Source organism: Somniosus microcephalus, unplaced genomic scaffold (genome assembly GCF_052327205.1).
Source record: "Somniosus microcephalus isolate GS21.2 unplaced genomic scaffold, FLI_Smic_1.0 scaffold13, whole genome shotgun sequence".
In the NCBI taxonomy this organism is placed as follows: domain Eukaryota; kingdom Metazoa; phylum Chordata; class Chondrichthyes; order Squaliformes; family Somniosidae; genus Somniosus; species Somniosus microcephalus.
In genome coordinates, this window is record NW_028225200.1 from 404,136 (window position 1) to 430,589 (window position 26,454).

Sequence of the window (26,454 nt, forward strand, 5' to 3'; positions counted from 1 at the left end):
CCTGGGAGTGTTTGATGGAACAGTGTAGAGGGAGCTTTACTCTGTATCTAACCCGTGCTGTACCTGCCCTGGGAGTGTTTGATGGGACAGTACAGAGGGAGATTTACTCTGTATCTAACCCCTGCTGTACCTGCCCTGGAAGTGTTTGATGGGGACTGTGTAGAGGGAGCTTTACTCTGTGTCTAATCCCTGCTTGTACCTGCCATGGAAGAATCACGCGAGACTCTAGAACTGTTATAAGTGATCTTTATTGACATTCAGACATGATTATTTCACCCAATAACAAAGTCATACAACCTTATTCTGGGAAGCAGCACTCAGAACCGAGAGTGATCAGGACCATGTTCTGGGAGAGTCTAACCACCTCCCCTCGACATTCAACAGCATTAACATCACCGAATCCCCCACCATCCTGGGGGTCACCATTGACCAGAAAATTAACTGGACCACCCACATATATACTGTGGCAACAAGAGCGCATCAGAGGCTGGGTAATCTGCGGTGAGTGTCTCGCCTCCTGACTCCCCAAAGCCTTTCCACCATCTACAAGACACAAGGCAGGAGTATGATGGAATTCTCTCCGCTTGCCTGGATGAGTGCAGCTCCAACAACACTCCAGAAGCTCAACACCATTGTGGCAATATGGTGGTGTGGCAATAACGGAAACGAGCTTAAAAACGGTGAGGACTGGGCACTTAATATTCAAGGGTACAAGGTGTTCAGAAAAGATAGGGAAGGAAAAAAGGGAGGTGGGGTGGCAGTGCTGATTAAGGATGACATTGTCGTGTTGGAAAGGGAGCATGTTCTTGAGGGGACAAGGGCAGAATCCATTTGGTCAGAGTTGAGAAGCAAAAAGGGTATGATCACGCTATTGGGGGTATTCTACAGGCCTCCATATAGTGAGAGGGAGGTAGAGGAGCAAATCTGCAGGAAAATCGCAGAGACATGCAAGAGCTATAGAGTGGTGATATTGGTGGACTTTAATTACCCAAATATCGATTGGGATAATGCTAGGGTAAGGGGAAAGGAGGGGGAGGAATTTCTGAAATGTGTTCAGGAGAATTTCCTTGACCAGTATGTTCTTGGCCCAACGAGGAAGGAGGCATTGCTGGATCTGGTGCTGGGGAATGAGGTGGGCCAGGTCGACCAAGTATCTGTGGGAGAACACTTGGGTACGAGTGATCATCGTATCATAAGATTTAGATTAGCAATGGAGAGGAGCAAGGAACAATCTAGAGTGGAACTTCTAAACTGGAATAGGGCTAACTTCAGTGGGATGTGAAAGGATCTAGCCAGGGTAAAATGGAACCAAAGACTGACAGGAAAATCTGTAACGGAACAATGGGTGATCTTTAAGGAGGAGATGTTCCAAGTACAGGCTAGGTACATTCCAACAAGAGGGAAGGGTAAGGGAACCAAAGCAAGGGCTCCTTGGATGACGAGGATGATTGAGAAGATGAAACAAAAAATGATGAATGTCAGGTGAATTCTTCAAGGGAGAACCAGACCAAATACAATAAGTTGAGAGAGGAAGTGAAGATGAAAATAAGATTGGCAAAGAGCGAATGAGAGTAGAATGGCGGTTAACATAAAAGGGAACCCAAAAACCTTCTACCGGCATGTCAACAGTAAGCGGGTAGTGAGAGGTGGGGTGAGGCCTATTAGGGACAAAGAAGGTGATATATGCTTAGAGGCGCAAGGCAAGGTCAGAATACTCAATGAGTACTTTGTATCGGTGTTTACTAAGGAGGTGGATGCTGACAAAATATCGGTAGAAGTGGAAAAGGTAGAAGCAATGGAAGGGGTGAACATTGATAGACGGTGTCCTAGAAAGACTGGGTATGCTCAGAGTGGGTAAGTCACCTGGTCCAGATGGCTTGCATCCCAGGTTGCTAAGGGAATTGGGGGAGGAGATAGCGGAAGGGCTTGCCATAATTTTTCAGTCTTCCCTAGATGCGGGGGAGGTGCCTGTGGATTGGAAAGTGGCAAATGTGACACCATTGTACAAGAAAGGGTATAAGGACAATCCTAGAAACTACAGGCCGGACAGTTTAACATCAGTGGTGGGTAAACTTTTAGAAACAATAATCAAGCAAAAAATTAACAGGCACTTGGAGAGGTTTAAGCTAATTAAGGAGAGCCAACACGGATTTGTAAAAGGCAGATCGTGTTTGACTAATCTAATTGAATTTTTTGATGAAGTAACAGAGAGGATTGATGAAGGGATGTTGTCTACATGGATTTTAGGAAGGCGTTTGACAAAGTACCACATAGAAGGCTGGTTAACAAAATTGAGGCTCATGGAATAGGTGGGTCAGTGGCAGCTTGGATAAGATATTGGTTTAAGGGCAGAAAACAGCGAGTTGTGGTAAATGGCTGTTTTTCAGACTGGAGGATGGTAGACAGTGGTGTTCCCCAAGGGTCAGTGCTGGGGCCACTGCTTTTTTTGATATATATAAATGACCTGGATATTGGAATACAGAGTAGAACTTCTAAATTTGCCGATGACACCAAACTTGGGGGTGTGGCAAACAGTGAGGATGATACCAATCGGCTGCAACAGGACATAGAAAGGCTAGCAGAATGGGCAGACAAGTGGCAGATGGAATTTAATATAGAGAAGTGTGAGGTGATGCATTTTGGCAGAAGGAACAGGGAGAGGCAATATACACTTAATGGCACAGTTTTAAAGAGTGTGCAGGGACAGAGGGACCTGGGAGTTAAGATCCCTGAAGGTGGAGGGACATATTGAGTGATTAGCAAAGCATATGGGATCTTGGGCTTCATAAATAAAGGTATTGAGTACAAAAGTAGAGAAGCTATGCTGAACCTTTATAAAGCACTGGTTAGGCCACAACTGGAGTATTGCATCCAGTTCTGGTCCACCACACTTTAGGAAGGATGTGAAGGCTCTTGAGAGGGTGCAGAGGAGATTTACCAGAATGGTTCCGGGGATGGGGGATCTTAGCTACAAGGACAGGTTGGAGAAGCTGGATTTGTTTTCATTAGAGCAAAGGAGGTTGCGGGGTGATTTGATAGAGGTGTACAAGATTATGACGGGTTTGGAAAGGCTAGATGGGGAAAGGCTGTTCCCACTAGTTGATGGCACAAGGACTAGGAGACACAGATTTAAGGTTTTGGGCAACAGATACAAGGGGGATGTGAAGAAAAACTTTTTTACGCAGTGAGTGATGAGGACCTGGAACTCACTGCCGACGGAAGTGGTGGAAGCGGACATACTCAATGTTTTCAAGGGGAGACTGGATAGGCACTTGAGGGAAATAGATTTGCAGGGCTACGGGGATAGAGCGGGGGAGTGGGACTGACTGGATTGCTCTACAGAGAGCTGGCACAGACTCGATGGGCCGAATGGCCTCCTTCTCTGCCATTATGACTCTATGACTATGACTAGAACAGTGTGAACTCGCTGGTGTCTCAGCAGGTTGGAGAACTGAGTGAATCCCTTCCCACACACGGAGCAGGTGAACGGTCTCTCCCCAGTGTGAACTCGCTGGTGTATCAGCAGATTCCCAGAGCTTTTAAAGCTCTTCCCACAGTCAGAACATTTAAATGGTCTCTCATCAGTGTGAACTCGCTGTTGTTCGAGCAGAGTCGAGGACTGTGTGAATCCCTTCCCACACACGGAACAGGTGAACGGCCTCTCCCCAGTGTGAACTCGCTGGTGTTCGAGCAGATGCGAGGACTGAGTGAATCCCTTCCCACACACGGAGCAGGTGAATGCCCTCTCCCCAGTGTGAACTCGCTGGTGTATCTTCAGCACCCCGGAACTTTTAAAGCTCTTCCCACAGACAGAACATGTAAATAGTCTCTCATCAGTGTGAACTCGCTGGTGTACCTTCAGTTCCGCGGAGCTTGTAAAGCTCTTCCCACAGTCAGAACATTTAAATGGTCTCTCATCAGTGTGAACTCGCTGGTGTACCTTCAGTTCCGTGGAGCTTTTAAAGCTCTTCCCACAGACAGAACATGTAAATGGTCTCTCATCAGTATGAACTCGCTGGTGTACCTTCAGATCCCCAGAGGTTTTAAAGCTCTTCCCACAGTCAGAACATTTAAATGGTCTCTCATCAGTGTGAACTCGCTGGTGTCTCAGTAGGTGGGATAAATGAGTGAATCCCTTCCCACACACGGAACAGGTGAACGGCCTCTCCCCAGTGTGAACTCGCTGGTGTTCGAGCAGATGCGAGGACTGAGTGAATCCCTTCCCACACACGGAGCAGGTGAATGCCCTCTCCCCAGTGTGAACTCGCTGGTGTATCTTCAGCACCCCGGACCTTTTAAAGCTCTTCCCACAGACAGAACATGTAAATAGTCTCTCATCAGTGTGAACTTGCTGGTGTACCTTCAGTTCCGTGGAGCTTTTAAAGCTCTTCCCACAGACAGAACATGTAAATGGTCTCTCATCAGTATGAACTCGCTGGTGTACCTTCAGATCCCCAGAGGTTTTAAAGCTCTTCCCACAGTCAGAACATTTAAATGGTCTCTCATCAGTGTGAACTCGCTGGTGTCTCAGTAGGTGGGATAAATGAGAGAATCGCTTCCCACACACGGAACAGGTGAATGGCCTCTTTCCTGCTCTCTCCAGCTGGTGTCCCTTCAGCTCCTGGGACCTTTTAAAGCTTTTCCCACAGTCGGAATGTTTCACCGGCCTCTCCCCAGTGTGAACTCACTGGTGTGCCAGAAGATTCGAGGACCGAGTGAATCTCTTCCCACACATGGAGCAGGTGAACAGAATCTCTCCTGCTCTCTCCAGGTGGTGTCTCTTCAGATCCTGGGACCTTTTAAATCTCTTCCCACAGTCAGAACATTTAATGTGAACAAGCTGGTGTCTCAGGAGGGTGGCAGAATGAGAGAATCGCTTCAAAAACACGGAGCAGGTCAACGGTCTCTCATCGGTGTGGACAAGCTGGTGTCTCAGCAGCACGGAGGGTGCAATTAATCCCTGCCCACACACGGAGCGGATTAAAGGTCCCTCCCTAGTGTGAACTTGCTGGTGTATCATTGGAGCGGATGGCTGAGTGAATCCCTTCCCACACACGGGGCCGGGGTTTCTCCCCGCTTCAGGTATTTGTAGATTTTGAAGCTCTTTCAGAACATTTAAAAGGTCTCTCATCAGTGTGAACTCACGGGTGTGCCAGCAGATTGGAGGAGCGACTGAATCAGGTCCTGATGAATCGAGCGACACTGTCAGATCTAGTGGGAGGATAGAGGATTGGGAAAACTTTAAAAGACAGCAAAAAGTAACAAAAAGATTGATTAAGAAAGGGAAGATAGATTATGAAAGTAAATTAGCAAAAATTATAAAAACAGATAGTAAGAGTTTTTATAGTTATATAAAAAGAAAAAGGGTGGCTAAAGTAAATGTTGGTCCCTTAGAGGATGAGACCAGGAAATTAATGGTGGGAAATATGGAGATGGCAAAAACACTGAATGAATATTTTACATCAGTCTTTACAGTAGAAGACACTAAGAATATCCCAACACTGGACAAACAGGGGGCTAAAGGGGGGGAGGAGCTAAACACGATCAAAATCACTAAGGAAGTGGTACTCGGTAAAATAATGGGACTCAAGGCGGATAAATCACCTGGACCTGATGGCTTACATCCTAGGGTCTTGAGGGAAGTGGCGGTAGGGATTGTGGATGCATTAGTAATAATTTTCCAAAACTCCCTGGACTCGGCAAAGGTCCCGGCAGACTGGAAAACTGCTAATGTAACACCCTTATTTAAAAAGGGCAGTAGACAGAAGGCTGGAAACTATAGACCGGTTAGCCTAACATCTGTGGTAGGTAAAATTTTGGAGTCCATTATTAAGGAGACAGTAACAGGACATTTGGATAATCATAATTTAATAGGACAAAGTCAGCATGGTTTTATGAAGGGGAAGTCATGTTTGACAAATTTGCTGGAGTTCTTTGAGGAAGTAACGTATAGGGTGGATAAAGGGGAACCAGTGGACGTAGTGTATTTAGACTTCCAAAAGGCATTTGACAAGGCGCCACACAAAAGATTATTGCTTAAGATAAAAAATCACGGGATTGGGGGTAATATTCTGGCATGGATAGAGGATTGGCTATCTAACAGAAGACAGAGAGTTGGGATAAATGGTTCATTCTCAGACTGGCAATCAGTAACTAGTGGTGTTCCGCAGGGGTCAGTGCTGGGTCCCCAACTCTTTACAATCTATATTAACGATTTGGAGGAGGGGACCGAATGTAACATATCAAAGTTTGCAGATTATACTAAGATGGGAGGGAAAGTAGTGAGTGAGGAGGACATAAAAAACCTGCAAGGGGACATCGACAGGCTAAGTAAGTGGGCAGAGATTTGGCAGATGGAATACAATACTGGAAAGTGTGAGGTTATGCACTTTGGCAGGAAAAATCGTAGAGCAAGTTATTATCTTAATGGCAAGAAGCTGGAAAGTACTGAAGTACAAAGGGATCTGGGGGTCCTGGTGCACGAAACTCAAAAGGTTAGTATGCAGGTGCAGCAAGTGATTAAGAAGGCCAATGGAATGTTGGCTTTCATTGCTAGGGGGATAGAATATAAAAATAGGGAGGTATTGCTTCAGTTGTACAAGGTATTGGTGAGACCGCACCTGGAATACTGCGTACAGTTTTGGTGTCCATACTTAAGAAAGGACATACTTGCTCTCGAGTCAGTACAAAGAAGGTTCACTCGGTTAATCCCGGGGATGAGGGGATGGACATATGAGGAGAGGTTGAGTAGATTGGGACTCTACTCATTGGAGTTCAGAAGAATGAGAGGCGATCTTATTGAAACATATAAGATTGTGAAGGGGTTGGATCGGGTGGATGCGGGGAAGATGTTCCCGATGATGGGTGAAACTAGAACTAGGGGGCATAGTCTTCGAATAAGGGGCTGCTCTTTCAAAACTGAGATGAGGAGGAACTACTTCACTCAGAGGGTGGTAGGTCCATGGAATATGCTGCCCCAAAAAGCTGTCGAAGCTACATCATTACATAAATTTAAAACAGAAATAGACAGTTTCCTAGAAGTAAAGGGAATTAAGGGTTATGGGGAGCGGACAGGAATTTGGACATGAATCTAGGTTCGGATCGGTCATGCCCTGTGGGTAGCGGAGCGGGCCCAGGGGCCGTGTAGCCTGATCCTGCTCCTATTTTGTGTGTCTAATTCTGTTAGATTCAGGAGATGGTTCTGTGATAGTGGATTGGCGGTTAGGATCAGATCAGCCATGATCTTATTGAATGGCGGAGCAGGCTCGAGGGGCCGATTGGCCTACTCCTGCTCCTATTTCTTATGTTCTTATGTTGACGTGATGTTTGGTTTGAGCTTCCTGTCTGTAAATGCTCCACTTCTAAAACCCTGTAAAAGGAGTGTAGAAAGGATAAGGGGGGGAAGCAGGATTTTTTTTTGGCTTATTTTGCCTCAAAGAACAAACAGGGCAGAGCCGGTCCCACTGGTGTCCGGCCGTGCCCACAATAACCAGCAGGCCAGAAACAGCCCAATCCACCTCACTGATTTGGCCCTGAAGTCAAATCAAGTCTCATCAAATGACATCCTTTGTGACTGTGACAAAGGTAAACTATCCCCCCTCATCCTTCCGGACTTGTCTGCAGCCTTTGACACGGTTGACCACTCCATCCTTCTCCCAACGCCTCTCCACCGTCGTCCAGCTGGGTGGGACTGCACTCACCTGGTTCCATTCCTATCTATCTAATCGAAGCCACAGAATCACCTGCAATGGCTTCTCTTCCCACTCCCGCATCGTTACCTCTGGTGTCCCCCAAGGATCGATCCTTGGGCCCCTCCTATTTCTCATCTAAATGCTGCCCCTTGGTGACATCATCTGAAAACACAGCCTCAGTTTCCACATTTACGCTGACGACACCCAGCTCTACCTCACCACCACTTCTCTCGACCCCTCCACGATCTCTAATCCAGTTCTGGGTGAGCAGAAATTTTCTCCAATTAAATATTGGGAAGACTAAAGCAATTGTTTTCGGTTCCTAGCCACTGACTCTGTTCCCTAGCCACTGACTCCATCCCTCTCCCTAACATCTGTCTGAGGCTGAACCACACTGTTCACAAACTCGGTGTCATATTTGACCCCGAAATGAGCTTCCGAACACATATCCGCAGCATAACAAAGACCGCCTACTTCCACCTCGGTAACATCGCCCGTCTCCGCTCTTGCCTCAGCTCATCCGCTGCTGAAACCCTCATCCGGGCCTTTATTACCTCTAGACTCGACTATTCCAACGCACTCCTGGCTGGCCTCCCACATTCTACCCGATGTAAACTTGAGGTGATCCAAAACTACCCGTGTCGTAACTCAACACCAAGTCCCGTTCACCCATCACCCCTGTGCTCGCTGACCTACATTGGCACCCGGTTAAGCAATGCTTCGATTTCAAAATTCTCATCCTTGTTTTCAAATCCCTCCATGGCCTCGCCCCTCCCTATCTTAGTTATTCCCTTCAGACTCACAACCACCCGCCCCCCGCGATAGAATCACAGAAAAATTATGGCACAGAAGGAGGCCATTCACCCCATCTTGTCCGTGCCGGCCGATTAAGTGCTATCGACACGAATCCCACTTTCCAGCACTTGGTCCGTAGCCTTGTAGTTTACGGCACTTCAAGTGCATATCCAAGTACTTTTTAAAATGTGATGAGAGTTTCTGCCTCTACCACCCTGTCAGGCAGTGAGTTCCAGACCCCCACCACCCACTGGGTGAAAACATTTCTCCTCAACTCCCCTCTAAACCTCCGACCAATTTCTTTAAATCTACGCCCCCTGGTTGTGGACCCCTCTGCCAAGGGAAATAGGTCCTTCCTATCTCGGCCCCTCAGAATTTTATACACCTCAATCAGGTCTCCCCTCAGCCTCCTCGGTTCCAAAGAAAACAACCTCCTCCCCCCACCCCGAGACACCTGCGTTCCTCCAATTCTGCCCTCTTGAGCATCCCTGATTATAATCGCTGCACCATCAGTGGCCGTGTCTTCTGTTGCCTCGGCCCTAAGCTCTGGAATTCCCTCTCTGAACCTCTCTGCCTCTCTTGCACAGAAAATAGGAGCAGGAGTCGGCCATTCGGCCCCTCGAGCCTGCTCCGCCATTCAATGAGATCATGGCTGATCAAAACCCACCTCTGTGACCAAGCTTTTGACCATCTGCCCGAATTTCTCCTTCTGTGGCTCGGGGTCACATTTTTCAATGTCTTACAATACTCCTGTGCAGCGCCTTGGGATGTTTTCCTACATTAAGATAATAATCTGCCTTTGTGGCGGATCGCCACCTAAACGGGCGCAATCCACTTTTCCGTCCGTGGACAATAAATCGGGCACCTTGCCTTCAAGAAGCATGCTGCCTTTAAGGCATGACAAAGGAGCGGGCGTCACCCTCAGTCTGTTTTCGGGTTTAGCAGAGAGAGGAGCTGGGGCAGCCATCTCTCAAGAGAATGTAATAAAAGCCATGTGTTCCTCAGATCGGTTCGGCCTCCATTCGTGTTCCGCGGCAGCCGCAACATTGGTGACCCCGTCGCTCAGAACGTATTCTGAGCACTGCAATGGCGGACACGAACGCAGTTTCCGTGAAACTGCCGGAGTTTTGGGAAAACCAGCCCGAAGCCTGGTTCCTCCAAGCTGAGTCCCGATTCCGGCTGCGACACATCACCACAGATGGGACGAAGTATGACTACCTCGTCGCATCACTCGGTAGCTCCACAGTCACGAAGGTCTGGATAGCGCTGCAGAACCCACCAGAGGAGGGCAAGTATGCACATCTTAAGGCCGCCCTCCTTAAAAAATTTACGACCTTGACATACCAGCGAAACTGCCGCCTCCTCGACCTTCCAGGCCTCGGTGACGCCTCACCATCAGACCTCCTCTCCCACATGCTCTCACTCACCGACGAGAGCCCACCCGGGTCCCTCTTCCGCAAGCTGTTCATCCGCCAGCTACCTCCCAGCATCCGCCCAGCGATTGTGGCGTCCGGCCTCACGGACCTAGAAGCCCTGGCCGACGAGGCCGACAAGCTGCTGTCCGCTCACTCCAGCCGTGACGTCGCTCCGGACCTGGCAGCCACAGCCTGGGCGCGCCCCTCACCGGCCACCAGGCCCAGCCACGGGGCCCACGGGGCCTTCGCGCCCCACAAACCCGGGCTACTGTTACTACCACGCACGGTTCGGCGCCAGGGCACAACGGTGCACACCTCCCTGCTCCTTCAAGTCCGCCCCCGTACCAGCCCCCGCAATGGCCGTGGGCCACGCGGGCTCCCTGCTGTATGTCACGGATGACAAAACCGGCCGTCGGTTCCTGTGCGACACTGGAGCTCAGCACAGCATCATCCCGGCCTCTGCCCTCGACATCCAAAAGGGCGAACGAGGACAGGCGCTGGCTGCCGCTAACGGCTCGGACATCCGGACGTACGGCACCCGCACAGTCACCCTCGACCTCGCTGGTCGCCGCTACCGATGGGAGTTCATCACTGCCAAGGTACTCTCCCCTCTCATCGGCGCAGACTTCCTGTGCGCCCACGGCCTACTGGTAGACATCCCTCGACACTGCCTCGTGGACATGAACACCATGTCCCCCATCCTGGGCGCCATGGCCCCCCGTCAACCCGCCGACATGGCGTCACAGTGCCACGCCCGGGCCACGGATGACTACTCGGCACTCCTGGCCGAATTCCCGGCCCTCACCAACCCGACCTTCTCCGCGGAGGTCGCCAAACACGGGGTGGAACACTTCATCCCCACCGCAGGCCCCCCAGTGTACGCCCACGCCCGCAGGCCGGACCCGGCCAAACTGGAGATCGCGCGGACCGAGTTTGCCACTATGGAACAGCTCGGCATCATCCGCCGCTCCAACAGTCCCTGGGCCTCCCCACTCCACATCGCCCCCAAACCAGGCGGGGGTTGGCGCCCCTGCGGGGATTACCGCCGCCTCAACGATGCCACCACCCCTGATCGGTGCCCCGTGCCGCACATTCAGGACTTCTCGGCTAGACTGGCCGGCCGCTCAGTCTTTTCCAAAGTCGACCTGGTGCGCGGCTACCACCAAGTCCCCGTCCACCCCGCGGACGTCCCCAAGACAGCCATAATCACCCCCTTCGGGCTTTTCGAGTTCCTGCGGATGCCCTTCGGCCTCAAAAATGCGGCCCAGGCATTCCAACGGCTCATGGACTCGGTCCTTCGGGACCTGAAGTTCCTGTTCGTCTACCTGGACGACATCCTGGTAGCCAGTTCCTCCAAGCAGGAACACCTCGAACACCTTCGCATCCTGTTCGGGCGCCTCAGCGACCACGGGCTCATCCTCAGCCCAGCCAAGTGCCAGTTCGGCCTGGACAAGATCGACTTCCTCGGCCACCACATCACCCATGCTGGGGCCATTCCCCTGCCCACCAAGGTGCAGGCCGTCCAGCAATTTCCCCGCCCCACCACCATCAAAGGACTCTAGGAGTTCCTCGGGATGGTGAATTTCTACAACCGCTTCATCCCCAAAGCGGCGTCCCTCATGAGGCCCCTGTATGAAGCCCTCCGGGGCAGGAGCGGCAAGATGGCGGTCGAATGGACGGCAGACGTATCAGCCGCCTTCAACTCCACCAAGACCGCGCTCGCCGACGCCACCCTGCTCGCGCACCCACGGCCCAATGCCAGAGTAGCGCTCACCACGGATGCCTCCGACCACGCGGTCGGCGCCGTGTACGAGCAGTGGGTCGACGGCGCCTGGCAACCACTTGCCTTCTTCAGCCGCCAACTACGCCCCCCGGAGGTCAAGTACAGCACCTTCGACCGCGAGCTCCTCGCGCTGTACCTGGCGGTCCGCCATTTTCGGTTTTTGCTGGAGGGCCACCCCTTCACTGTGTTTGTCGACCACAAACCCCTGACATTCGCAATGGCAAAGACAACCGACCCCTGGTCCGCCAGGCAGCAGCGCCAGCTCGCGGCAGTGTCCAAGTTCACCACGGACATCCAACACGTCTCCGGCCGCGACAACGTGGTGGCCGACTGCCTCTCCCGCCCCGCCATCCACGCCGCACACCTGGCAGTCGACTACGCTCAACTCGCAGCAGACCAGCTCACGGACCCTGATCTGCTCTCCGCACCTACCAACCTACCAGGGCTACGCCTGGCCGACGTCGCCTGCGGCCCGACCGCAGTCACGGTCAAGTGCGACATATCCCTATCTCAACCTCGGCCCGTCGTCCCAGCGTCCTGGCGCCGCCGGGTATTCGAGATTCTCCACAACCTCTCCCACCCCGGCGCCCGCGCATCCATCAAATTGGTAGCCAACCGCTTTGTCTGGCGCGGCCTTCGCAAGGATGTGCGTACTTGGGCCAACTCCTGCCTAGCCTGCCAACGGGCCAAGGTGCAGCAACACACGAAAGCACCCCTCGAGGAGTTCACCGTCCCTTCACGTAGATTCGACCACATCCACGTGGACATCGTCGGGCCCCTGCCGCCGTCGCAAGGCCACACGCACTTGCTGGCGATCGTCGACCGCACCACGCGCTGGCCCGAGGCAATTCCACTGACCTCTACCACCACCGCCGACATCGCCAGAGCCTTCGTCAGCACCTGGGTCGCACGGTTCGGCGTCCCCTCCGACATGACGTCGGACAGAGGTCCGCAATTTACCTCTGAACTCTGGACCGCCATCGCACGCAATCTCGGGGTGACCATTCACCGCACCACAGCGTACCACCCCCAAGCCAACGGACTGTGTGAGCGGTTCCACAGATCCTTGAAGGCATCTCTTTGAGCCAGCCTCCAGGACGGCGCCTGGACCGACCGACTCCCGTGGGTCCTCCTCGGCCTGCGCTCCGTGGTTAAAGAAGACCTCCACGCATCGGCAGCAGAGCTCGTGTACGGCCAGCCGCTGCGCGTACCCGGCGAGTTCCTGCCCACCGCCATGACACCCTGGTCAGCCGACCAGCAACGCCACGACTTCGCCTCACCGGCGCTACAGTTCGCCCCGGTGCCCATTGCCCGGCACGGCGAATCCACCTCACACGTCCCGCTAAGCCTGCACCAGGCACGGTTCATTTTCGTCCGGCACGATGCCCACCGCGGACCCCTTCAACCCCCGTACGACGGGCCCTACAAAGTGCTACAGGCTGGGAACAAATTTTTCGACCGACAAGTGGGCGACAGGACTGAAAAAGTGTCGGTTGACCGACTCAAGCCAGCACACTCGGAGCCCAGTGAGCAGGTCCCAGTAGCTCGTCCACCGCCACGCGGCCGACTTGCCCTCAAGCCAGTACACCCGGCTGCTCCACGCCCGGCCGTTCCACGTCCACCGGCGTCCTACAAGAGCCGCTCCGGCCGGCCCATCAGACCGCCGCACAGTCTCGTCCACACCTCCTAAGCGGATTCTGGGGGAAGCTGTGTGGCGGATCGCCACCTAAATGGGCGCAATCCACTTTTCCGTCCATGGACAATAAATCGGGCACCTTGCCTTTAAGAAGCATGCTGCCTTTAAGGCATGACAAAGGAGCGGGCGTCGCCCTCAGTCTGTTTTCGGGTTTAGCAGAGAGAGGAGCTGGGGCAGCCATCTCTCAAGAGAATGTAATAAAAGCCATGTGTTCCTCAGATCGGTTCGGCCTCCATTCGTGTTCCGCGGCAGCCGCAACACCTTCCTGTTTTTGACACCAAAGTGGATAACCTCGCATTTATCCACGTTATATTGCACCTGCCATGCTTCTGCCCAATCACCCAACCTGTCCAAATCATACTGGAGTTTCTCAGCATCCTCCTCACAGCACACACGCCCACCCAGCTTTGTGTCGTCTGCAAATTTGGAGATATTACATCTAGTTCCCTCGTCTAGATCATTAATATATATTGTGAATAGCTGGGGTCCAAGGACCGATCCCTGTGGTACCCCACTAGTCACTGCCTGCCACTCGGAAAAAGAGCCGTTTAGTCCAACTCTTTGCTTTGTCTGCCAACCAGTTCTCTATCCAAGTCAATACCTTGCCCCCAATCCCATGTGCCTTAACTTTACATGCTAATCTCTTATGCGGGACCTTATCGAAAGCCTTTTGAACGTCCAAATACACCACATCCACTGGTTCTCCCTTATCTATTTTACCAGTTACATCCTCAAAAAATTCCAGTAGATTAGTCAAGCACAATTTACCTTTTGTAAATCCATGTTGACTTTGTCCAATCTGTTTTCCAAGTGCTCTGCTATTACTCTAGCATTTTCCCCACTACCGATGTCAGGCTTACCGGTCTATAATTCCCCGTTTTCTCTCTACCACCTTTTTTGAACAGTGGGGTAACATTAGCTACCCGCCAATCCATGGGTACTGTTCCAGAGTCTATCGAATTTTGGAAGATGACCAAAATGCATCTACTATTTCTAGGGCCACTTCCTTAAGTACCCTAGGATGTAGATTATCTTCTATGTTTCTATGTATTCAATCTTTCCTTGTAGCTGAAATTCTCTAGTCCTGGCAACATCCTCGTAAATCTCCCGTCTCGAGCAGTCACATCTTTCCTGCAATGGGGCAAGCAGAACTGCACGCAGCATTCTAGCCGGTGGCCTAACTGGTGTTTTGTACAGTTCAAGCAGAACCTCCCTGCTCTTACATAATACAGAAAGAGAGAGGCACTGCCCCTTTAAATAACTGGGGGGCACCCATTCCCCTTCAAATGGCCAAGCAATTGTTTTTGTTGAAAAGGGGCCGCAGTCCCCTTTGACTCACCACCCCTCCCCCTCATCCACCACAAATACTCACAAGAGAGAGAGAGAGAGAGGAGGAAGAATGCTGGTCTTTGTCCCTTTAAAAGTGGCTGCCCACCAAAATGTTCACAGCACCAAGGGTCTTTGTTCTGGATACATAGATACATAGAAGATAGGAGCAGGAGTAGGCCATTCGGCCCTTCGTGCCTGCTCCGCCATTCGATGAGATCATGGCTGATCCTTTAATTCAGTATCCCGTCCCCGCCTTCTCTCCGTAACCCTTAACCCCTTTTGCCCGTAGAAATATATCTAATTCCCTCTTAAATATATTTAATGAGCTGGCGTACACTGCCCTCTGTGGCAATGAGTTCCACAGGTTCACCACTCTCTGAGTGAAGAAATTCCCCCTCATCTCTGTCCTAAATGGTTTAGCCCTTATCCTTAAATTATGTCCTCTAGTTCTGTTCTCACCCGCCAAGGGAAACATTCCTTCTGCATCCAGTCTGTCTAGACCTGTCAGAATTTTATACACTTCTATGAGGTCCCCTCTCAATCTTCTAAACTCCAGTGTGTACATCCCTAAACTACATAGTCTCTCCTCATAGGTCATTCCCGCCATTCCTGGTATCAGCCTGGTGAATCGCCGCTGCACCCCCTCCATGGCAAGAACATCCTTCCTCAGATGAGGCGACCAAAACTGTACACAGTACTCGAGGTGTGGTCTCACCAGTGCCCTGTACAGCTGCAGCAAGGTATCCCTGTTCCTGTATTCTAACCCTTTTGCTATGAAGGCCAGCATACCGTTTGCCTTCTTGACCGCCTGTTGCACCTGCATGCTCGCCTTCAGTGACTGGTGTACAAGAACACCCAGGTCTCTCTGTACTTCCCCCTCTCCCAATCTATTGCCATTTAAATAATAATTTGCCCTCCCGTTCCTGCACCCAAGGTGGATAACTTCGCACTTGTCCACATTATAGTGCATCTGCCATTTATCCGCCCAATCGCCCAGTCTGTCCAAATCGCTCTGGAGCTTCCTGGTCTCTTCCTCTGAGCCCACCCCCCCTCCTAGTTTAGTGTCGTCTGCAAATTTGGAAATGCTGCATCCGACTCCCTGATCCAGGTCATTAATGTAAATTGTGAACAGCTGGGGGCCCAGGACAGATCCCTGTGGTACCCCACTTGTTACTGCCTGCCATTCAGAAAATGAGCCGTTTATTCCAACTCTCTGTTTTCTATCTGACAGCCAGTTCCCTATCCACGCCAAAACTTTTCCCTTTATCCCATGAGCCTCAATTTTCCATGCTAATCTTTTATGTGGGACCTTATCGAAGGCCTTTTGGAAGTCCAGGTACACCACATCTACTGGCTCTCCCCCATCTATTCTACCAGTTACTCCCTCAAAAAATTCCAATAGATTAGTCAAGCACGATTTACCCTTTGTAAATCCATGTTGACTCTGTCCTATCCTGTCCCCATTTGCTAAGTGCTCCGCTATTTCATCCTTAATGATGGACTCCAGCATTTTGCCCACAACTGATGTAAGGCTTACAGGTCTGTAATTACCTGCTTTTTCCCTACCCCCCTTTTTGAATAGTGGGGTAACGTTAGCTACCCTCCAATCCATCGGCACTGTTCCCGAGTCTAATGAATTCTGAAAAATCATCCTTAGTGCATCCGCTATCTCTAGGGCCACCTCCTTCAGTACCCTAGGATGCATGTTATCAGGCCCTGGGGATTTGTCCACCTTCAATCCCTTTAGCTTCCTTAACACCATATCCTTAGAGATATTGATTTGCGTCAGTTCCTCCTTTGCCAATGTCCCTATTTTTCCCGATATCCCAGGGAGGTTTTTTGTGTCTTCCTTCGTAAAGACTGACCCAAAGTATGCATTTAGTTGATCTGCCATTTCCTTATTTCCCATTATATATTCCCCCGTATCTGACTGCAATGGACCAACTTTGGTTTTCACCAGTCTTTTCCTTTTGATATATTTATAAAAGCTTTTGGAGTTAGTTTTTATATTTTCCGCCAGCTTGTTTTCGTAAGCTATTTTGCCCCTCTTGATCATGCCCTTTGCCCTCCTTTGCTCTATCTTAAACTGTTCCCAATCTTCCGCTCTGGCGCTTTTTTTGGCTATTTTATACGCCCTATCTTTGGATTTTATGCTGTCTCTAATTTCCCCTGTTATCCACGGTTGAGTCACCTTTTTAGATTTCCTTTTATGCCAGATTGGTATAAACAATTTTTGCAATTTTGTCATTCTATCTTTAAATGTTTGCCATTGTTTATCTACCTCCAGTCCTCCCAGGAACGTTGTCCAATCAGACCTACTCAGTTCCCGTCTCATGGCATCATAATTCCCCTTGTTTAAATTCAGGACCTTAGTCTCTGAGTCAATTTCTTCGCTCTCCATTTCGAGTGAGAAATCGATCATGTTATGATCGCTCTGACCCAAGGGTCCCCGTACAACAAGATTACTGATTAGTCCCTTCTCATTGCACAGTACCCAGTCCAATATAGCCTGTTCCCGAGTTGGTTCCTCGACATATTGATCCAGATAACCATCCCTTAAACACTCAAGGAATTCCTCCTCCTCATTATTTTTACTGATTAGGCTAGTCCAATCTATATGTAAGTTAAAGTCACCTATGATGACAGCTGTGCTCTTATTGCACGCTTCTCTAATTTCCCTCGTGATGCCCTCCCTAACCTCTATTTTACTATTTGGAGGCCTATATACCACTCCTATTAATGTTTTTCGCCCCTCGCTATTTCTTAGCTCCACCCATATAGATTCTGTATTAACTGAGTTAATATCCTTCTTTTCAATTGCATTTATCCCCTCTTTTACTAGCAATGCTACCCCTCCTCCCTTTCTTTTTTGTCGATCCTTCCTAAATACTGAATACCCCTGTATGTTAAGCTCCCAGCCCTGCTCACCCTGCAACCATGTTTCCGTAATCCCAATTAGATCATAATTATTAACCTCTATTTCCACAGCTAATTCATCTACCTTGTTCCTGATGCTTCTCGCATTAAGGTATAAAACCCTCAGGCTTTTTTTATGCTCACATTTTTTATGAATTAGTTTGGCCCTTTGTTTTTTGTTCCTCACCCTTTTACCATTTATTTCTGTCTGCCTTTCACTTTCCTCTATTTCACTACATAGGTTTCTAGCCCCCTGCCATACTAGTTTAAATGCTCCCGAACTGCTTTATCAAAAATTACCCCGAGAACATCAGTTCCATCTCTGCACAGGTGTAGACCGTCCCTTTTGTATAGGTCACACCTACCACAAAACTGGTTCCAATGCCTCAAAAATTTAAAACCCTCCCTCTTACACCACTGCTCAAGCCACGTATTTAGCCTAACTATCCTGTTCTCTGTACTCTTACTAGCACGTGGCACTGGTAGTAATCCAGAGATTACTACCTTCGAGGTCCTACTTTTTAGCTTGGCTCCTAACTCCCTAAATTCTACTTGTAGGACCTCTTCCCTTTTTTTAGCTACGTCGTTGGTACCAACATGTATCACGACAACTGGCTGTTCCCCCTCCCCCTCCAGAATGTTCTGCACCCGCGCCGAGACATCCTTGACCCTTGCACCAGGGAGGCAACATACCATCCTGGAGTCTCGGTCGCGACCACAGAAACCCCTATCTATTCCCCTTACAATCGAATCCCCTATTACTATAGCCCTGCCACTCTTTTTCCCTCCCTAAAAGTCGAAAAGAGAAAAGGTTCACTTATTTTTAAATCAATGCAGTTGATGAATAGCCTTGCAATAAAGGTAATGCAAAGGAATAAACACTCACAAGCTGGGTTTTTTCCACCCCCCTCCTCCCCTTCCCTTTAACAGCTCTGCAGACAATGAAAGCAGGAAAGCGGCCTGCAGCCCACCGAGGTCCCGCCCCCCTCCCTCCCGCGCCGCCATTGGTTGGAGGACCGTCAGCCCGCCCGGTCCTCCCAGCGTTTTCCGCGCTCCTGATTGGGGGGCGCCTCGCGTCAATCAAACCCCCCCTCCGATTACGCGCTGACGCCAGCACGCAACGCCAAGGGGTCGGTTGGATCGGCGCACGCCACCGCAAGGTAAAAAATAGACACCCCACACAAATGAGGAAAAACAAGAATAATAATAATCGCACTTTACAGGGGAGGAGGTTGGGGGAATTAATGAGTGTTTTCAATTTGTTCCGCAAAAAAAAATATTTGAAAAGCTTCCCAACGGTGCGAGGCGGGCTGCGCATGCGCTCCAGCCATCCGTTGTCTCCCCCACGTGGGCCCGGGGGCCGGACACGCCCACTTGCCTTCCCCTGCACCAATCACAGCGCGGGCAGGCGCTTCTATCAATCGTCACCTGTCAATCACCCTCCCTTCCCCCCCGTGGTGTCGATTGACAGCGGTGTCAGCCAATGAGGTGCAGGAAGGGGCGGGACCAGGGCCAGGACTGACAGCAAGCCTGAACTAACTCAATTAAATACCTGCATGCAGCCAAAAAAACACTTTTATTTACTCAGCCAAAAAACAGCAAAGCAAATGAGATTTGCTGAGTCAGCAAAGCCTATTTTAGAAACATAGAAACATAGAAGACAGGAGCAGGAGTAGGCCATTCGGCCCCTCGAGCCTGCTCCGCCATTCAATGAGATCATGGCTGATCATCCAAATTCAGTACCCTGTTCCTCCTTTCTCCCCATATCCCTTGATCCCTTTAGCCTTAAGAAATATACCCAACTCCTTGAATATATTTAACTAGCTGGGGAGCCCCGCGTTGCGAGGGCAATTTTGGGGCGCGAGGGCAATTTTGGGGCGTTTGGTCTCCCTGGCCCTGTGTGTCCCCCCTCTCCCTGTCATGTCCTCTCCCTGTCCTATCCCTCCCTCCCCTCTCTCCCTCCCCTCCCCTCTCTCCCTCCCCCCCTCCCCTCTCTCCCTCCCTCCCCTCTCTCCCTCCCCCCCTCTCTCCCTCCCCCCCTCTCCCTCCCCCTCCCCTCTCTCCCTCCCCCCCTCCCCTCCCCCCTCCCCTCTCTCCCTCCCCCCTCCCCTCTCTCCCTCCCCCCCTCCCCTCTCTCCCTCCCCTCCCCCCCTCCCCTCCCCTCTGTCCCTCTCTCCGGCCCCTCCCCCTGCCTAGCGCCTGAGGTCCGGTGCCGTTGCTGAGGTCCCCCGCGTATCGCGCGCTGCGGGCGGGCGAGCAGCGCATGCGCAGTGAGTGTGGGCGGCGCATGCGCGGTGAGTGCGGGCGGCGCATGCGCGGTCAGTGCGAGCGGCCCGCGGGAGCCGGCAAGGCCGTTAGCGAGCGGGAAACTTCGGGCGGCGCACCCGTGCTCCGTCCGCGACACCTGAGAGGGGGAAGTAGAGAGAGACAGAGAGGGAAGAGGAGAAGGAGAGAGAGGGAAGAGGAGAGAGGGAAGAGGAGAAGGAGAGAGAGGGAAGAGGAGAAGGAGAGATGGAGAGAGAGGGAAGAAAGAGAGAGAGAGAGAGAGAGAAATTTTTTCAGCTTCAGGCCCCGAGTCCCCCCTGCGCGAGGGTGAGGAGGAGGGGGGGGGGGTTGCTAAACACAATATAAAACTCAAATAAATTGTTAATTAATTGCCTAACACATAATTGAAATATTTACCTTAGTTCCCTAACACACAGAAAGTGTGGGGGAAAAAATCGTGGAAAATCAAGATGGCGGCCACTCACCTCGGTTCAGAAGGATAAGGCCCGCCCACACACGCACCGATTGGTCGACCGGTCAGGTCACCGAAGCGTAGGATTGGTCAATCGTCGAGTCACTCGACACACAACTGTAGGAAGACCTCGACGTCACACGGTCGCTAATGAGATGCTAATGAGCGGAACGCTGAACGTTTTTGGGATACCGCGGGCGGGATTTTTGTCTGTTAGAAACATAAATACGCCTATGACCGGTCCGGAATCGCAAGCTTTCTTTTGAGGCGACGCACGCGTCGGTACGCTCTGTAACTTCCAAACGTATAGAGACCAGGCGGACAGACAGACAGACAGACAGAAGAGCCGCTTTATATATATAGATGAATTGGCCTCCACTGCCTTCTGTGGTAGAGAATTCCACAGGTTCACCACTCTCTGGGTGAAGAAATTCCTCCTCATTTCTGTCCTAAATGGCTTACCCCTTATCCTTAGACTGTGACCCCTGGTTCTGGACTCCCCGGCCATCAGAAACATCCTTCCTGCATCTAGTCTGTCCAGTCCTGTTAGAATTTTTAAAGTTTCAATGAGATCCCCTCTCATTCTTCTAAACTCCAGCGAGTATAAGCCCAATCGACCCAATCTCTCCTTATACATCATTCCTGCCATCCCAGGTATCAGCCTGGTGAATCTTCGCTGCACTCCTTCCATGGCAAGAACATGCTTCCTCAGATAAGGCAACCAAAACTGCACACAATACTCAAGGTGTGGTCTCACCAAGGCCCTGTACAACTGCAGCAAGACATCCTTGTTCCTGTACTCAAACCCTCTCGCTACGAAGGCCAACATACCATTTGCCTTCTTAACCTTCTGCTGCACCTGCATGCTTACCTTCAGCGACTGGTGCACAAGGACACCCAGGTCTCGTTGCACTTCCCCTTCTCCCAATCTATTGCCATTCAGATAATAATCTGCCTTCCTGTTTTTGACACCAAAGTGGATAACCTCGCAGTTATCCACATTGTACTGCATCTGCCATGCTTCTGCCCAATCACCCAACCTGTCCAAATCATACTGGAGTTTCTCGGCATCCTCCTCACAGCGCATCACTCTCTGGGTGAAGAAATTCCTTCTCATCTCTGTCCTAAATGGCTTACCCATTATCCTTAGACTGTGAGCCCTGGTTCTGGACTCCCCGACCATCGCGATCCCCTCGTGGTGTCGATTGACAGCGGTGTGTCAGCCAATGAGGTGCAGGAATGGGCGGGACCACGGGCCAGGACTGACAGCAAGCAGGAACTAACTCAATTAAATACCTGCAGCCCAAAAAATAACTTTTATTTCGTCAGCCAAAAAACAGCAAAGCAAATAAGGTTTGCTGAGTCTGCAAAGCCTATTTTAAAGAATTATAGAGCGATATCGCAGGGATCGGTGCTCGGACCCCCAGCTATTCACAATATATATTAATGATCTAGACGAGGGAACTAGATGTAATATCTCCAAGTTTGTAGACGACACAAAGCTGGGTGGGCGTGTGTGCTTTGAGGAGGATGCCGAGATACTCCAGTATGATTTGGACAGGTTGGGTGATTGTGCAGAAACATGGCAGATGCAGTATAATGTGGATAAATGCGAGGTTATCCACTTTGGTGGCAAAAAACAGGAAGGCAGATTATTATCTGAATGGCAATAGATTGGGAGAAGGGGAAGTGCAATGAGACCTGGGTGTCCTTGTGCACCAGTCGCTGAAGGTAAGCATGCAGGTGCAGCAGGCGGTTAAGAAGGCAAATGGTATGTTGGCCTTCGTAGCGAGAGGGTTCGAGTACAGGAACAAGGATGTCTTGCTGCAGTTGTACAGGGCCTTGGTGAGACCACACCTTGAGTATTGTGTGCAGTTTTGGTCGCCTTATCTGAGGAAGGATGTTCTTGCCATGGAGGGAGTGCAGCGAAGATTCACCAGACTGATACCTGGGATGGCAGGAATGACGTATGAGGAGAGATTGTGTCGATTGGGCTTATACTCACTGGAGTTTAGAAGAATGAGAGGGGATCTCATTGAAACTTACAAAATTCTAACAGTACTAGACAGACTAGATGCAGGAAGGATGTTCCCGATGGTTGGGATGTCCAGAGCCAGGGGTCACAGTCTAAGGATAAGGGGTAAGCCATTTAGGACAGAGATGAGGAGGAATTTCTTCACCCAGAGAGTGGTGAACCTGTGGAATTCTCTACCACAGAAGGCAGTTGTGGCCAATTCATTAAATATATTCAAGGAGTTAGATATATTTCTTCAGGCTAAAGGGATCAAGGGATATGGGGAGAAGGCAGGGACAGGGTATTGAGTTTGGATGATCAGCCATGATCTCATTGAAAGACGGAGCAGGCTCGAGGGGCCGAATGGCCTACTCCTGCTCCTATCTTCTATGTTTCTATAAAGTGAAGGAGGAGGCCATTCGGCCCCTCGAGCCTGTTCCGCCATTCAGTGAGATCATGGCTGGTCTGCAGTCTCACTCCATACACCCGCCTTTGGCCCATATCCCTTAATACCTTTGGTTAACAAAAATCTATCAGTCTCCGATTTAAAATGAACGATTGATCTAGCATCAATTGCCGTTTGCGGAAGAGAGTTCGAAACCTCTACCACACTTTGTGTGTCGAAGTGTTTCCTAATTTCACTCCTGAAAGGTCTGGCTCTAATTGTTAGACTATGTCCCCTAGTCCTAGAATCCCCAACCAGCAGAAATAGTTTCTCTCTATCGCCCCTCTCTATTTCCCCTCAATATCTTGAAAACTTCCATCAGATCGCCCCTTAACTTCTAAATTCTAGGGAATACAACCCTAGTTTGTGTAATCTCTCCTCGTAACTTAACCCTTGAAGTCTTTGAAAGAGCTCTCCAATTAATCCCACTCCCCTCATATCCCTGCAAATTTTTCCCCTTAAAGTATCGATCCAATTCTCTTTTGAAAGTTACTATTGAATCTGCTTCCACCGCCCTTTCAGGCAGCGCATTCCAGATCACAACAACTCGCTGTGTAAAAAAATGTTTCCTCATCTCCCCTCTGGTTCTTTTACCGATTATCTTCAATCTGTGTCCTCTGGTTACCGACCCTCCTGCCGCTGGAAACAGTTTCTCTTTATGTACTCTATCCAAACCCTTCATGATTTTGAACGCCTCTATTAAATCTCTCCCTAACCTTCTTCTCTCAGGATAACAATCCCAGCTTCTCCAGTTTTTCCACATAACTGAAGTCCCTCATCCCTGGAACCATCCTGGTAAATCTCCTCTGCACCTTCTCCAAGGCCTTGACATCCTTCCTAAAGTGTGGTTCCCAGAATTGGACACAATACTCCAGCTGGTGCCTAACCAGTGATTTATAAAGGTTTAAGAACATAAGAAATAGGAGCAGGAGTCGGCCATTCGGCCCTTTGAGCCTGCTCCGCCATTCAATGAGATCATGGCTGATCTTCTGCCTCAACTCCATTCACCAGCCCTATCGCCATATCCCTTGATGCCCTTACTAGTCAGAAATCTATCAACTTCTGTTTGGGATATACCCAATGACTGAGCCTCCACAGCCCTCTGGGGTAGAGAATTCCAAAGATTCACCACCCTCTGTGTGAAGAAATTTCTTCTCATCTCAGTCCTGAATGGCCTTCCCTTTATCCTGAGGCTGTGGCCCCTGGGTCTACACTCCCCAGCCAAGGGAAACATTCTCCCAGCATCCACCCTATCAAGCCCTGTAATAATTTTGTATGCTTCAATGAGATCCCCTCTCATTCTTCTGAATTCAAGAGAATACAGGCCTAGTTTACTCAATCTCTTCTCATACGACAGTCCCGCCATCCCAGGAATCAATCTTGTGAACTTTCGTTGCACTCCCTCTATGGCAAGTATATCCTTCCTTAGGTAAGGAGACCAAAATTGTACACAGTACTCCAGGTGTGGTCTCACCAAGGCCCTATATAATTGGAGTAAGACTTCTTTACTCCTGTACTCAAATCCTCTTGTAATGAAGGCCAGCATACCATTTGCCTTCCTAATGGCTTGCTGCACCTGCACATTCACTTTCAGTGACTCATGTACAAGGACACCCAGGTCCCTTTGAGCATCTGCATTCCCCAATCTTTCACCATTTAGTAAATATTCTGCCTTTCTGTTTTTTCTACCAAAGTGGATAACGTCACATTTATCCACATTATATTCCATCTGCCATGTTCTCGCCCACTCACTGAGCCTGTCGAGATCCCCTTGAAGCCTCTTCACATCCTCTTCACAACTGACACTGCCACCTAGCTTTGTATCATCAGCAAATTTGGAAATGTTACATTTAGTCCCCTCATCCAAATCATTGATCTAGATTGTGAATAGCTGGGGCCCAAGCACTGATCCTTGCGGTACCCCACTAGTCACAGCCTGCCATCCTGTAAAAGATCTGTTTATCCCTACTCTTTGTTTTCTGTCTGTTAACCAATTCTCAATCCATGCAAGTATATTACCCCCAATTCCATGTGCCCTAATTTTGTTCACCAACCTCTTGTGTGGGACCTTATCGAAGGCCTTCTGAAAATCCAGATACACCACATCTACCGGTTCCCCTTTGTCTACTCCACTAGTTACATCCTCAAAGAACTCCAACAGATTTGTCAAACAGGATTTCCCTTTCATAAATCCATGTTGACTCTGCCCAATCTTACTATTAGTTTCTAAGTGCCCAGTTATTGCATCCTTTATAATAGATTCCAGCATTTTCCCAACTACTGATGTGAGGCTAACAGGTCTGTAGTTCCCCGCTTTCTCTCTCCCTCCTTTCTTAAATAGCGGGGTTACATTTGCTATCCTCCAATCTGCAGGAACCGTTGCAGAATCTATAGAATTTTGGAAGATGACAACCAATGCGTCCACTATTCCAAACGCCACCTCTTTCAAAACCCTAGGATGTAGGTCATCCGGTCCTTGAGATTTATCGACTTTTAGTCCCATTAATTTTGCTAGTACTGTTTTTCCACTAATAATAATTTCTTTAAATTCCTCATTCTCGCCACACCCTTGGTTTTCTCGTATTTCTGGGAGGTTTTTTTTGTCTTCCTCCGTGAAGACAGAAACAAAGTATTTATTTAATTCCTCATTCTCCATTATAAACTCTCCCGTCTCTGACTGTAAAGGACCTACATTTACCTTCGCCAGTCTTTTCCTTTTCACATACCTATAGAAGCTTTTACAATCCGTTTTTATATTTTTCGCTAGTTTGTGCTCATATTCCATTTTCCCTTTATCAATTTCTTGGTCACCCTTTGCTGATTTCTAAAAAGATCCCAATCCTCAGGCTGACTGCTTTTTCTGGCTTAATACTAGCTTTCATTTCTTTTGTTAGCCATGGTTGGATCACTTTTCCTTTTGGGTTTTTATGCCCTAGAGGAATATATGTTTGTTGCAATTTATGCATTATTTCCTTGAATGTTAGCCATTGTATGTCCACCTTCATACCTTTCAGTGTAGTCTCCCAATCTACCATGGCCAACTTGTCCCTCATACCCTTGTAGTTTCCTCTGTTTAGATTGAAGACCTTAGTTTCAGATTGGACTACATCACTCTCAAACTTAATGTAAAATTCAATCATATTATGGTCACTTGTCCCTAAAGGTCCCTTTACCACAAGATTATTCATTAGCCCTTTCTCATTACACAGTACCAGATCCAGAATAGCCTGTTCCCTGGTTGGTTCCTCCACATACTGATCCAGGAAACCACCTCACGTGCATTCCAAGAATTTGTCCTCCACACCATTAGTGGTAATTTGATTTGCCCAGTCAATATGTCGTATATAATTCCCTCAATCTGGAGAATAGAAGTACAGTGGATTCGCGCGCGATCTTCTCGAGTCTGTTCCAACTGACCGGTTTAAGTGGCCTGTTCTTATACACAAGCTTGGTTACTGCGAGAAGGATATGCTGCTCGGGTTAGATGAAGTAGGGCGGGAGGAGGCTCGTGTGGAGCATAAACGCCAGCATGGACCTGTTGGGCCGAATGGCCTCTTTCTGTGCTGTACACTCGATGTCACACTCAGGAAATGGGATTGTTTGGACCTGTCTGATGACCTCCTCCTGAACCCC

General features: G+C 49.7%; 1 pseudogene; it reads right to left on the reverse strand.

The window, feature by feature from the left end:
- Window positions 1-229: 229 nt before the first annotated feature.
- Window positions 230-26,454, reverse strand: part of LOC147083937 (uncharacterized) — a 455,464-nt pseudogene continuing 429,239 nt past the window's right edge.